This window comes from Pavona decussata, unplaced genomic scaffold (assembly GCF_977016875.1).
Source record: "Pavona decussata unplaced genomic scaffold, jaPavDecu1.1 SCAFFOLD_134, whole genome shotgun sequence".
Lineage (NCBI taxonomy): Eukaryota > Metazoa > Cnidaria > Anthozoa > Scleractinia > Agariciidae > Pavona > Pavona decussata.
This window is the reverse complement of record NW_028145547.1, coordinates 1,778,006-1,790,493: the sequence shown is the minus strand read 5'-3', so window position 1 is coordinate 1,790,493 and position 12,488 is coordinate 1,778,006. Positions and strand designations below refer to the sequence as shown.

General features: G+C 38.7%; 1 long non-coding RNA gene across 4 annotated transcripts; it reads right to left on the bottom strand.

Moving 5' to 3' along the window:
* Positions 1-2,010: 2,010 nt before the first annotated feature.
* LOC146467648 (uncharacterized) lies at positions 2,011-11,519 on the bottom strand. 4 transcript variants are annotated; one of them, XR_014867623.1, is made up of 4 exons: positions 11,217-11,519; positions 11,056-11,122; positions 3,377-3,511; positions 2,011-2,629 (listed from the first exon to the last, which is right to left on the bottom strand). It is a non-coding gene; the product is annotated as an uncharacterized LOC146467648 (long non-coding RNA). The 4 variants fall into 4 exon arrangements; XR_014867624.1 differs by lacking the exons at positions 11,056-11,122; positions 11,217-11,519 and adding exons at positions 3,936-4,002; positions 4,101-4,213; XR_014867625.1 differs by lacking the exon at positions 2,011-2,629 and having other exon boundaries at positions 3,180-3,511.
* Positions 11,520-12,488: the final 969 nt, after the last annotated feature.

Here is a 12,488-nt window from a genome sequence, read left to right as displayed (position 1 = left end):
ATTTTAAACAAATGGAATGAGTTCACTTCAGGGGTGTGATCGGTTCCAATATTGCCCAAAACTTAAAATTACAGGTCAATGCACCAAGTTTTCTGTATACTAAAGCAAAATCACACTCTGCTCTAAAGATGTTGTTTTTATTTCTAAGAAACAATGACAAATTAAACATGTTGCATAGTCAATCCAATCACAATGAAAATCACGTTATGCTCCTTCTTCTATAGCATTTCTAACTTTCGTTGTGCATGCTTTCGTGTTTCAGACAGTTAATTGGCATGTGTCAACTCGGTAAAGGGGCTATTTGCAAGTAGACGAATTAAGCATTTTTTTTTTTGAGCGGAAAAAGCTAAGTGCTCAATGCAAATGCAAAAACCTTTTAAAAATAAATGGGTGACAAATCTTTGTTATTTTTATTATCATTTTTTTTTTCACTTTATATATTCATGCATGGTCAGCATCTCAGTGTTAAGTTAATCAAACTCTCTTTTATATATGACGAAATAACTGAAAATTTATTAGAGACTGAGACAATAATTCGCGGAAAAACAGCTGGTTTAGGCTATCCCATTGTAAGAATTTTTTGTGTGTAAGGATTTGTTTGTGTGATGGATTTTATTATTATTGTCATTATTATTATTATTATTATTATTATTATTATTATTATTATTACTATTATTATTATTATTATTATTATTATTATTACTATTATTATTATCATTATTATTATAAAAATAAATGATTAAACTTTATTGAAATATTCCGAGCAAAATTGATATTTACAAGTTAAAAGTACAAAAAAGAACTATTAAAAACCTATTTACAATTAATGCATCATCACTAAAAATATATTTGAAAGTTAAAATATGGTCCAGCTAAAATTGCGAAAATTAAGAAAAGAAAAGATTAAAAAAAACTGAGAAATTCGTTTTCATCCTAAAATCTAAAATCTAGCCAGGTTTTTATCGATTTCAAAGTCGGTATCTGCAATCTTCAGCGGTGCTCTCCGCGTACAACGTGAGCCTCTCAAGCATAGCAGCGCAGATCTCAGGAGGGCAAATGAGACTTTGCGCGAATCCATGACATTGTAATTCTGTAATACATTGTAATTATTATTATTATTATTATTATTATTATTATTATTATTATTATTGTTATTGTTATTGTTATTGTTATTGTTATTGTTATTGTTATTGTTATTGTTATTGTTATTATTATTATTATTATTATTATTGATTATTATTATTATTATTATTATTATTATTATTATTATTATTATTATTATTATTATTATTCTGTACTGGCGAATTCACTTTCTCTAAACAAAGGCAGTGGCAGGCACTTCATAGCTAAGAACCTTAATCCCTAAACGGGGAGATGCAAGAACTTTGTAAATCACAAGCAAGCCTCCTTGGTTATAAAGTAACATTTCTGCAACATCACATACGTGTATCAACCTCTCCTTGTCATGGAATGAAAGCCAGTATAGGATGGCTCAAATACAAGTTATAGTAAATGACTCTAAAATACAGAGAAGAGTTTGTTCTGAGAAGTGTCAGAGCCTCGCCTTTGATCAAGCCTTTTTTTACCCTTGGTGGGTGGCATGAAGAGAAGTGCGTATATTGAAATGTTTCACGCAGTAGGTTTAAAGTGCTTACTCACATCAAGAACTGAATTACTCCTGAATCTTTCGCCTTTTAAATGTTTGAATCCAGAAATGTCGTTTCTGTTTCTGAAATTTCAGCCATTAATTTAATTGTGGGGTGGTGTTTGTTTGCTTGCTCTATGAACTGCATTATCTCCTCTCTGTTTAAAGTCCATGGGGAAAATATGTCGCCTATATATGGTTTCCAAATCAGCGGTTTTAATTCGTTATGGTTAAAATCTCCGTTTCAAAAATTAGGAAAAAAGCAGCTTAGTCAAGTGTGATTTATAGTATCCTCCCCGTCCATTAGTTGGGCATTTTTCACCATATCAGAGGCCCTGCAAGGGAGGGGGGGGGGGGGTCCAGTGTCGCTTGTCTGAATTTTAGAATGTTCCGTGTCGGTGTTTTGTCAGTGCTTCATGTCGCTGTCGGAAATTTAATGAAAATAGTTTGTCCTTGTCGGAATTTAAGGTTAGGAAAAACGGTGCGTGATGCGGAAAATAGATCGCGAGCCGAGGTTCTTTATCACCTTAGACCCACACACGCTTACCTTGTGAAAAGGTCTGCTAATAATGCAAATCAACGGTTCAGAATTTAGAGAAAATTTATTGTCTTTATTTTTATTGGTCAAACTTTCTCCTTGTTGGCCTTTACATCACACTAAAATTAGTGTAAAAACATATGAAATCACCGTTCTTCGTCGTTAATTCTCGGCCTTATTGTCACTGTCAGAGTTTTGTCCAGAAAAGTTGTCTTATGTCGCGTATTTATTTCATGCGCTGTCGCTACTTTTTGGGCCATGTCGCTTGTCGGAATTTACCCTGGTAGGGCCTCATATCTTCGTCCGTTGCGGATGCCAGGTATTTGATGGCCTCGTGAATTTCACTTCGCAACAACACCGGTCGATTCCTTTTAATGGCCGTTTTTATTCTAGAGGACACAGTTATCCGCGGTCTGGACGAACTTGGGCAAACATTTGTTGTTCGTCTATAGTATAAAGACGGGCAAAAGTTCGGTCAAAACAAAGAAGTAAAGTGGAAAATCAAGTGATACATAAATGCAGAAAATAACTCGAAGTGTCATATGAATGGACGATGATCAAAGAGATGGAACGAAACTGTCACATGATTGAGGAAACGAAAGTAAAAATTGCGTAGAAAGATGAAAGAGGTTTTCATCAGATATTTTTAACTTAGTGCCAGCAACTATTATTGCCGATTATCTGCATCTTTTACAAGATCTATTTGCGTGAACATATTCCCTACAGATAAAGTGGAACACGGCTCTACAACTTCGACAACAAGTTCTAGTTTAATCCTTTCAATAATTCATAGACTTACACTGAAATTCCCACATCTTAATTGCCGGATAGTGTCTTACAAAGTGGATCAGAACATTATCTACTCCTTAAACAATTAGCTTCAGTTCCGCTCGGGCATAAAAGAGCTCAACACATGACTGCTGTGCTTTTGTGTTTACGGTCTTGGATACGGTTCATGCAAATGCACAGGATACAAAACAACAGCAAACGAAAACGTAACTTGAATATTTTAATTTCATTCGATCATTCTTTCTTTTACAAGCTCCTGTCATTGAACACGCTAACGGGCTTTACTGAAGACTGTTCGATTAAAGCTGCGGCGGGAACTTCCATGAAAATTTGTGAAGAAATTACAAATTCTTTTAAGAAGCGATAAGTTTATGCTATTTAGCCAATCAAACTACTATCCCAACCTCCAGCTGTGGTTCTATCTTCTAAATCCGAGTAGCCAGATAGACACCCTGTGTTGCTCGGCACTTTTATCTTCTCCAGCATTACAAATGCTGCAGGCAAATCTCCTGGGTCTTTGGATACTCTTGATGACGGACCTAAGAAAACGAAAAGAATAAAATAAGACAATCAGTGTGCAATAAACTCAAATGTTATTCGTCTGTAATGGTGAGGCTCTTGCCACTTTTATTCCTGTTACAAAACGTTGCGTATGTAAGGACAAGTCCTACGACGATTAAGAGCTTAGGACCACTCACAAGTTGAGGTTAATAAGAATTATATTACCATGTAAAGGTAAATTAAGATCATCCGGGTGAGTAGGCAACGGTTGAGTATCGTTTGTTTTAAGTTAGTAAGCCAGCTTTCTAGAGTGAGTCGTTGATAATAATTTCTACTGTACAAAAACGCACTTAGAAGAGCCCCAGTCGATTCTGGGGTTCGTTTGTAAATTTTGATGTGCGGCTACTAGGAATTTTCTTTCCTGACGTTTTTCTCAGCTTTTAATAACTATTTACAACTTACCTTTGGACTTAGCTATTTTCGATTCCTCTTCTACCGTTTCGGGCGAGATTTCGTCTTGGAGCGCAATCTGCGCAACCAGCGATAAAGAGGAACAAGTTATCAATAAAACAAACAACTAAAATAGAGAGAAATTCGTCTGAGTAGTTTTCGATTAACAGCCTGTACCTCTTCTTTTGCAGCAGACATTCCTGCACAACGATATGGTGCGAACTTCTCGCCTGATTGTTTGAAAAATGGATACGGAGCAAAATATCGATGCGCGCACTTTCGAGGTTAAAACGCTTAATTAGTTTGTGTTTTGTGTTATTAGTCTTGTGATTTGTGCATGAAAACATGGGACTTTTTTATGTTAGCCTTACACAAGTGTTATGTTACCAGCGTTGCTCTCCTGGACGGGTTTGAAAGCTGAGTACTCGTTTAAAGTAGGCCAGAAAATTTGAAACTCGAACTTTCGAGGGTAAAACGATTATGGAAGTTTCTAAAATTGCATGTTAGTTGCATGACGGAATTTTATGCTGTCAGTATCATACGATGGCATTGGGTGACATCACACAGAGTGGGTGTGATCGCACAGCTTACACAAGGGTGCGGCTATTCAAAGCGTACACTATCATAAAGAACGAGACAAGTCATACTTTCCAGCTGCCTTAGCACATTCTTTCGACTTTGCTAGTAGCACGAGTCAAATTCGAGCCCGAGTGAGGTTCCGTTATTTTGTTTTTTTCATCCTTTTGCTTCGTTTATGTGTTGATCAAAGGCTGGGATTATGATTCTTGCTTTCATAATGATGTGCTAACTGATGTTCGAAGCATTAAACATGAACGAGATATTATTACAGTCGAACCTCCCGTAAGCGACCACCCATACTGTCAAGGATATGTGGTCGCTTACGGGAGGTGGTCGCTTACCAGAGGTCAGACCACAGGGGGTCTAAATTTCGGGTAATTTACATGGTTACATATGGCAATTGCGGAGACCTAACCCTTTTGCCAGTGCTTATCGAAACCCATAGTAATAACTTTTCTTAACTACAAGTATATTAAGACTGTTACTTGTCCCCTGGTGCCAAGGTGGCGCATAGGGCTGGTCCATAATTATTCAAGGCAAAAAATGTTAGGGTCTAATGTGATTATTGTTTGTATCTCACAAATTACTTAATACAGCGATTGAGGTAATTCTTGTGAAGAAACTTGACTCTTTTATTACTCCAGGTGGCACTGTCTAAATTTTTCAGGGAACGGAACATAAGCAAAAAGTTAACAACTCTTTTATAAAACCTGTGATGTACATGGTTACAAGCTTTAAAAATACCAGCAGACGTGTAGGTTGCAAAACAATCCGACACTTGTGCGTCGATAAGTTTGGAGCTAACAATAAACTGCTGCAGGACAGTTCAATGCACTTTATTCTCTCGGACGCCGCGGGTGTCAGTTTAGTTAAGGCTTAAAACGTGCACTGACATTAAGTATTAAATCATTACATACTGCACGACTGCTCAACGGGCTGGACTCTTCTACAAGGGATTCAATGTGATTAAAGTTTATTTCAGTGTACAGTGCATGTGTATTTTATCAATTGTTTCATTGCTAAGCTATATCAGGAGACACTTCCGGTAGCTTCCACTGTGAGATTTACGGCGTCCGCTGTAATGACGTGGCCAAATATGTTACAAAAAGGCTCTTTTCAATATTGCCTTTTCCTCCCTTGAGAGATACAGCAGATTGTGTGTCAAGTGGTCGCTTACGGGAGGTTCAAAACAATTGAAAATATTAAACGATCATCTCTAAAAGTGGTCGCTTACGAGAGGTGGTCGCCTACGAGAGGTTCTATCTATACTGATTTGACTTGAAAACTTTTTGTATTTTGGAAAAGTGGCCGCTAATGAGAGGTGGTCGCTTACGAGAGGTGGTCGCAAAGGAAGGTTCGACTGTATTGTCAACGCGATCGCGAGAATTCATTGTTGGTAGCAAATTAACCCCAGTCCTCACTCATTCTCGTCTTTTATAATTTTCCTGAAAGGGTTTGTTTGATGTTGTTAGTCACTAAACTTCAGTCACTATGCTTTGTGAAACCCACATGTTAAGAAAATTAAAAATTTTCATGGCCGTCTACATTTTGGCCATGAAGGGTACAGATTGTATTCTATGTTATCCTGTTATCCTCCCCACATTCAACACATAAACAGTAAAATATCTAAAAATGAGGGAATCCTTTTCAAATTACGCCAAATATAAATATAAATATAAATCAGGTATAATTACGCCAAGTATAAATCTACTAGCGATCTATTACGAATGCCGTCCTCTGATTGGCTACGCTACCCGCTATCTATTCTGTGATAGATAGTGAGTAGCAGTTGTCAACAAAATTCAGCCCGCTTCTTCGCCTTTTTGAAAGCGTCTGTAAGGAGGATTTTGGTTAATTTGCTTGTTAAGTTTGAACGACTAGTAGATTTATATCAAAACAATTAGATTATTCGCTCTCGATTTCTATGCATGATAGCTGATGAGGGCGATCATGCGATAGAAATCTCGAGCTCATAATTTAATTGCTACGTATATTTTAATATAAAAGTGACAGGTCCATATAATTGTCCATAGTTGCCATGCCACCAAGCACACACTACTATTAGTATTTCCATTCATAATATATCGGTGGTTAGCTTAAAAGCTAAGCTCCTCTGACCACCGTACACTTCTACCAAAGCCATTAACCTCTTTCTTTTCTCCTTTTATTTGTTAAATTTTATTCCTATGTTCCTATATACAATGTAAATACTATATCCACGTGTAAATAAACTGAAACTGGTTGTCCTGTGGATGCAATAAGATAGTGCTTGAGTCAAGCAGGTAACACTTCGATCACCACCGTCCGTTTTCTCAGTCGTGGAAATGGGATCTCTGCTTCGGACGGTTGTCGCATATCTTTCCACATTTAAGTAGCAATACAGGCCACGATGCGTCACAAAAGTTGTAATGTGTCGGCTGTCTTCGCTGAGAAGGTATGGTGGAACCCCACTTTAAGTCGACCTTAGTGAAAACTGTGCTGCCATCTAAATTATGTAAAAGTTCTTCTACGGTCGGAATTGGATACCTTTCTCTGACAATTGCTTCATTGGCGCGACGCATTTCTCCACAAACACTGACATCACCATCACCCTTCGGTACCACCACTGAAGGAGAAATCCAACCACATGGACCTTCCGACACCTCCTTTATGATGTCTGCTTCCCTCAACAGCTCATCCAGTTTCTTGTCAACCTTCTCACGTAGGCCAAACGGTTTTCCGCGAACTGGCTGTGCAACTGGTCTCACAGACTCATCCACATGGAGCTTGAGCTCATAATCTTTGAGACGATCAATCCCTGTCACAAATCTTGATATTTTCCTCGAATGTCACCCTCAGAGTGCTCGCTCACAACACTGTTCGCTTGAAGAGGACCAACATGCAATAATTCGAGAATCTCCGCAGTTTCCATCCCTAACAAAGTGCGTCCACCACCCTTGATAACAACGAAATCGGCTTTACCGTTAGCATTAGTACTAGGCGCTACAACAGTCGCAGAGAACAATCCAAGAGTCGATAGTGGCTCCGCACCTCCGTAAGCAAACAACACTTTAGCAGAACTGCGACACTCGCACTGAATTCCCTTCGTTTTTAACCAGTTCCACGTTTGCTGACCCATAACATTGCACGTAGCTCCAGAGTCAATCAGCACATTAGACAAGTCTACTCCACCAACAGTGAGAGTCACCACACTATTATCAGAACTCGGACGATCACTATTTTGGTCAACTGTGAATGCGCAGAAGTTTGTTTCAGTGTCCCTCTCGCGTCCACTACGATAACTTCCGCCAGTCCCGGATTTCCTCTCGAACTTTCCTCTGCCATTCAGGCGATGAACTTGCGAACACATTTTCTACCGGCCTGGTCGCATGTTTGGCATTTCTTATCCCCTGCAAAATGTCCTTCTCGGCCGCACCCATAACAGATCTTCGGCTTCTTGATTTCTTTCCCGCCAAACGCTTTCCTCCCATCGCCCACGTTCCTCGCACCACCTGCGTTCCTCCTGCGAGCAGCATTTTTCCCGCCAACGGTGTTCACTTGACTGGAGTTTGAATTTGCTTCCATCTCTTTCAACTGACGAGTAACCGCTTCTTGTGCCCTGACAACCTTTAAATAATAGAGAATCCAAAGTCACTGCACCGTCCTGTTCCAGAAACTACCTACGTAGATTACTGGAATAGCACTTATTGCTCAACTGGTCACGGATATAATCGTCTTGAGATTCGCCGAAGTCGCAACTCGCCGCCCGTTGCCGAAGCTTGCACACGAACTGGTCCACTGTTTCATTGCTAGCTTGAGAAATCTGCCCGAGCAAGTGCTACTCGAATGGGTTATTTGCTTTGGGAACAAATCATTCATCTAGTACTTTCATCGTGTTCTCGTAATAGTGATTTTGTCCTCGCTGACCAGTGTAAAATAAATTTCCTGAACGTCTACACCCGCTGCATGTAACAAGAGAGCTCGTTTTTGCGCGTCATCCGTTACTCCTTTTTCTGTGAGATACAACTTAAACGTACGCTTCCACTTCTTCCACCTTTGACTAATACTGTGTGGATCGCCTTTCGTATCGAACGACACCAACGAACCGACATCCAACGAAATCTTTAGCGAAGAACCGCTTGATTCCGTTCCGCTACTTGGTTCCGCCGCTACACCCGATTCACCACTTGGCATCTTTTAACTGTTTAATTGTTAAATTGCCGACCCGTCTATTCTCGAATCTTGGAATAAAAAATCCTCGTCGCCAATGTAGAGTTTCAGGGGCGTCGGTTTAGAGATCACATCTAGAACAACTTTAGTGATAATTCACTCTAACTTATATACCGTTGACATATAACTATTCAAAAATGTAATCCACACATTTCTGCACATAACACATTCTCGCGCTTAATACATTCCAGCTCATTTATAACACACCTTATTGTTTATTCAAGACACTACAGGCGGGTCTTTGCAGATTTATTTGAGCGATTGTTGTTGCTCCATAAAAATGCCAGCCTTTCATGAGGATTTGTTTAAAGTTTGGCACTGCTGGGTGGTATTGTGTAACGAAAGGCAAGATTAGTTTGTTCTCCTTTGCTTTTGAAGGAGTGCCAGTTTCCTGTTCTAAGAGGGTCCTTTGAACAAGATTCTCGGGATAACCTTTTTCCAGTAGGCGTGATTTAAGATTTTGAATTTGCTCTTCAAATATTTATTTTCTGATAAGTGTCAGAAGTGTCAGAGCCTCGCGTTTGACGAAGCCCTTTTTTACCCTTGGTGGGTGGCATGAAGAGAAGTGCGTATATTGAAGTGTTTCACGCAGTAGGCTTAAGTGCTTACTCACATCAAGACCTGAATTACTTCTAAATCTTTCGCCCTTATAAATGTTTGTATCCAGAAATGTCGTTTCTGTTTCTGAAATTTGGGTGGTTGTTTGCTTGCTCTATGAACTGCATTATCTCCTCTCTGTTTAAAGTCCATAGGGAAAATATGTCGTCTATATATGATATATTGTTTCCAAATGAACGCTTTTAATGCGCTATGGTTTTAAATCTCCGTTTCAACCTTAGCCATGAAGATATTGCTCAAAAAGTAGGAAGAAAGTAGCTAAGTCAGGTGTGATTTATCGTATCATCCCCGTGCATTAGTTGGGAATTTTTCACCATATTATCGTCCGTTGCGGGTGCCAGGCATTTGATAGCCCCGTGAATTTCACCTCACAACAACGTCGATTCGTTTTAATGGCAGTTTTTATTCTAGAGGACACATTATCCGTCTGGACGAACTTGGGCAAAGATTTGTTGTCCGTCTATAGTAGTGGAAAGTCTAGTGATACATAAATGCAGATAATAACTGGAAGTGTCATCTGAATGGACGATGATCAAAGAGATGGATCAAAACTGTCACATGATTGACGAAACGAAAGTAAAAATTGCGTAGAAAGATGAAAGAGGTTTTCATCAGATATTTTCAACTGAGTGCAACTATTATTGATTATCTGTATTTTTTACAAGATTGATTGGCGTGAATATTTTCCCTACAGATAAACTGGAACCCGGCTCTACAATTTCGACACTGACTAGTTCTAGTTTTGTCCTTTCCATAAATCATAGGCTTACACTGAAATTCCCACATCTTAATTGCCGGATAGTGTTTTACAAAGTGGATCAGAACATTATCTACTCCTTAAACAATCAGCCTCAGATCCCCTCGGGCATAAAAGAGCTCAACACATGACTGCTGTGCTTTTGTGTTTGCCGTCTTGGATGGAGTTCATGCAAATGCACAGGATACAAAACAACAGCAAACGAAAACGTAACTTGAATATTTTAATTTCATTCGATTATTCTTTTTTTTACAAGCTCCTGTCATTGAACACGCTAACGGGCTTTACTGAAGACTGTTCGATTCAAATTACGGCGGGAACTTCCATGAAAATTTGTGAAGAAATTGCAAATTCTTTAAAGGAAGCGATAATGTTATGCCATTTAAACTACTATTCCAAACCCCACATTGTGTCTCTATCTTCATAATACGAGTAGCCAGATAGACACCCTGCGTTGCTCGGCATTTTTATCTTCTCCAGCATTACAAATGCTGCAGGCAACTGATCTCCTGGTTCTTTGAATACTCTTGATGACGGACCTAAGAAAACGAAAACAATGAAGTAAGACAATGAGTGTGCAAGAAACTCAAATGTTATTCATCTTTAATGGTGAGGCTCTTGCCACTTTTATTCCTGTTACAAAAAGTTGCGTATGTAAGGACAAGTCCTACGACGATTAATAGCTTAGGACCACTCACTAGTTAAGGTTAATAAGAATGATATTACCATGTGAAGGTAAATTATGATCATCCGGTTGAGTAGGCAACGGTTAAGTGACGTTTGTTCTAAGTTAGTAAACCAGCTTTCCAGAGTAAGTCGTTGATAATAATTTCTACTGTAGATAAACGCACTTAGAAGAGCCCCAGTCGATTCTGTGGTTCGTTTGTAAATTTCGCTGTGTGGCTACTAGGAATTTTCTTTATTGCCGTTTTTCTCAGCTTTTACATGTAATAGCTATTTACAAGTTACCTTTGGACTTAGTTGCTTTCGATTCCTCTTCCACCGTTTTGGGTGAGATTTCGTTTTGGAGCACAATCTGCCCAAACAGCAATAAAGAGGAACAAGTTATGAAAAAAAAATTTAGAATAAAAAGAAATTGGCCTGAGTAGTTTTGGATTCACAGCCTGTACCTCTTCTTTCGCAGCAGACATTCTTGAACAACGATATGATGCGAACTTCTCGCCTGATTGTTTGAAAAATGGATACTGAGAAAAATATCAATGCACGCACTTTCGAGGTTAAAACGCTTGTGGCAACATTAATCATATGTTCGTGTTTTGTGTTATTTGTCTTGTGATTTGTGCATGAAAATATGGGACTTTTTTTTATCTTACCTTGTGATCTCTGAAAGGTAAAGTTTTAAGTGTTATGTTACCAGCGTTGCCCGCTTAGACGGGTTTGAAAGCTGAGTACTCGTTTAAGGCAGGCCAGAAAATTCGAACCTTGAACTTTCGAGGGTAAAACGATTATGGAAGTTTCAAAATCTGCATGTTAGTCGTATAATGATGTTTTATGCTGTCACTATCATACGATGGTATTGGGTGACATCACACAGAGTGAGTGTGATCACCCAGCTTGCACAAGGGTTGGGCTATTCAAAGCGCGCACTATCATAAAGAACGAGACAAGGTATACTTTCCAGCTGCCTTAGCACAAGTTCGATTCAGGTTCCGTTGTTTTGTTTTCTTCTTCCTTATGCTTCGTTATGTGTTGATCAAAGGCTGGGATTGTGATTCTTACTTTCATGATGATGTGTTAACTGATGTACTAAGCATTAAACATGAACGAGATATTGTTATCGTCAAGGCGATTGCGAGGATTCATTGTTGGTAGCAAATTAATGAAATCCAAGCTTTCGCCGATCAACAGCATCATCAGTCCTCACTCATTCTCGCCTTTTATGATTTTCCTGAAAGGGTTTGTCCAATGTTGTTGGTGACTAAAGCTTCAGTCACTATGCCTTGTGAAACCCACGTGTTAGGAAATTTAAAAATTTCCATGGCCGCGAAGGGTACAGATTCTATTCTATGTTTTCCTGTTATCCTCTCCACATTCAACACATAAACAGCAAAATATCAAAAAATTTTGGAATCCATCTCAAAATACGCTATTTCTAAGCTATAAACACTTTTAAACAGATATATTACTCTCTTATTTTGCCCTACCTCCATTACAGTATTATGAGTTGGGGAAACACCTACCCAAGCAGATTAACCAAAGTTCAAACAAAACAAAATAAATGTATACGCTGCGTATTTCTTAGCCATAATAGAGAAAGCAGTGCACCTTACTTCAAGCTATAGACAATATTTTTAGACTTAAGTGTCCCATCTTGCCTACAAAATCTCAAAAAATGAGGCCAATATCCCTGAAGTATTTCAAAAAGTACCTTATAAAGGCGT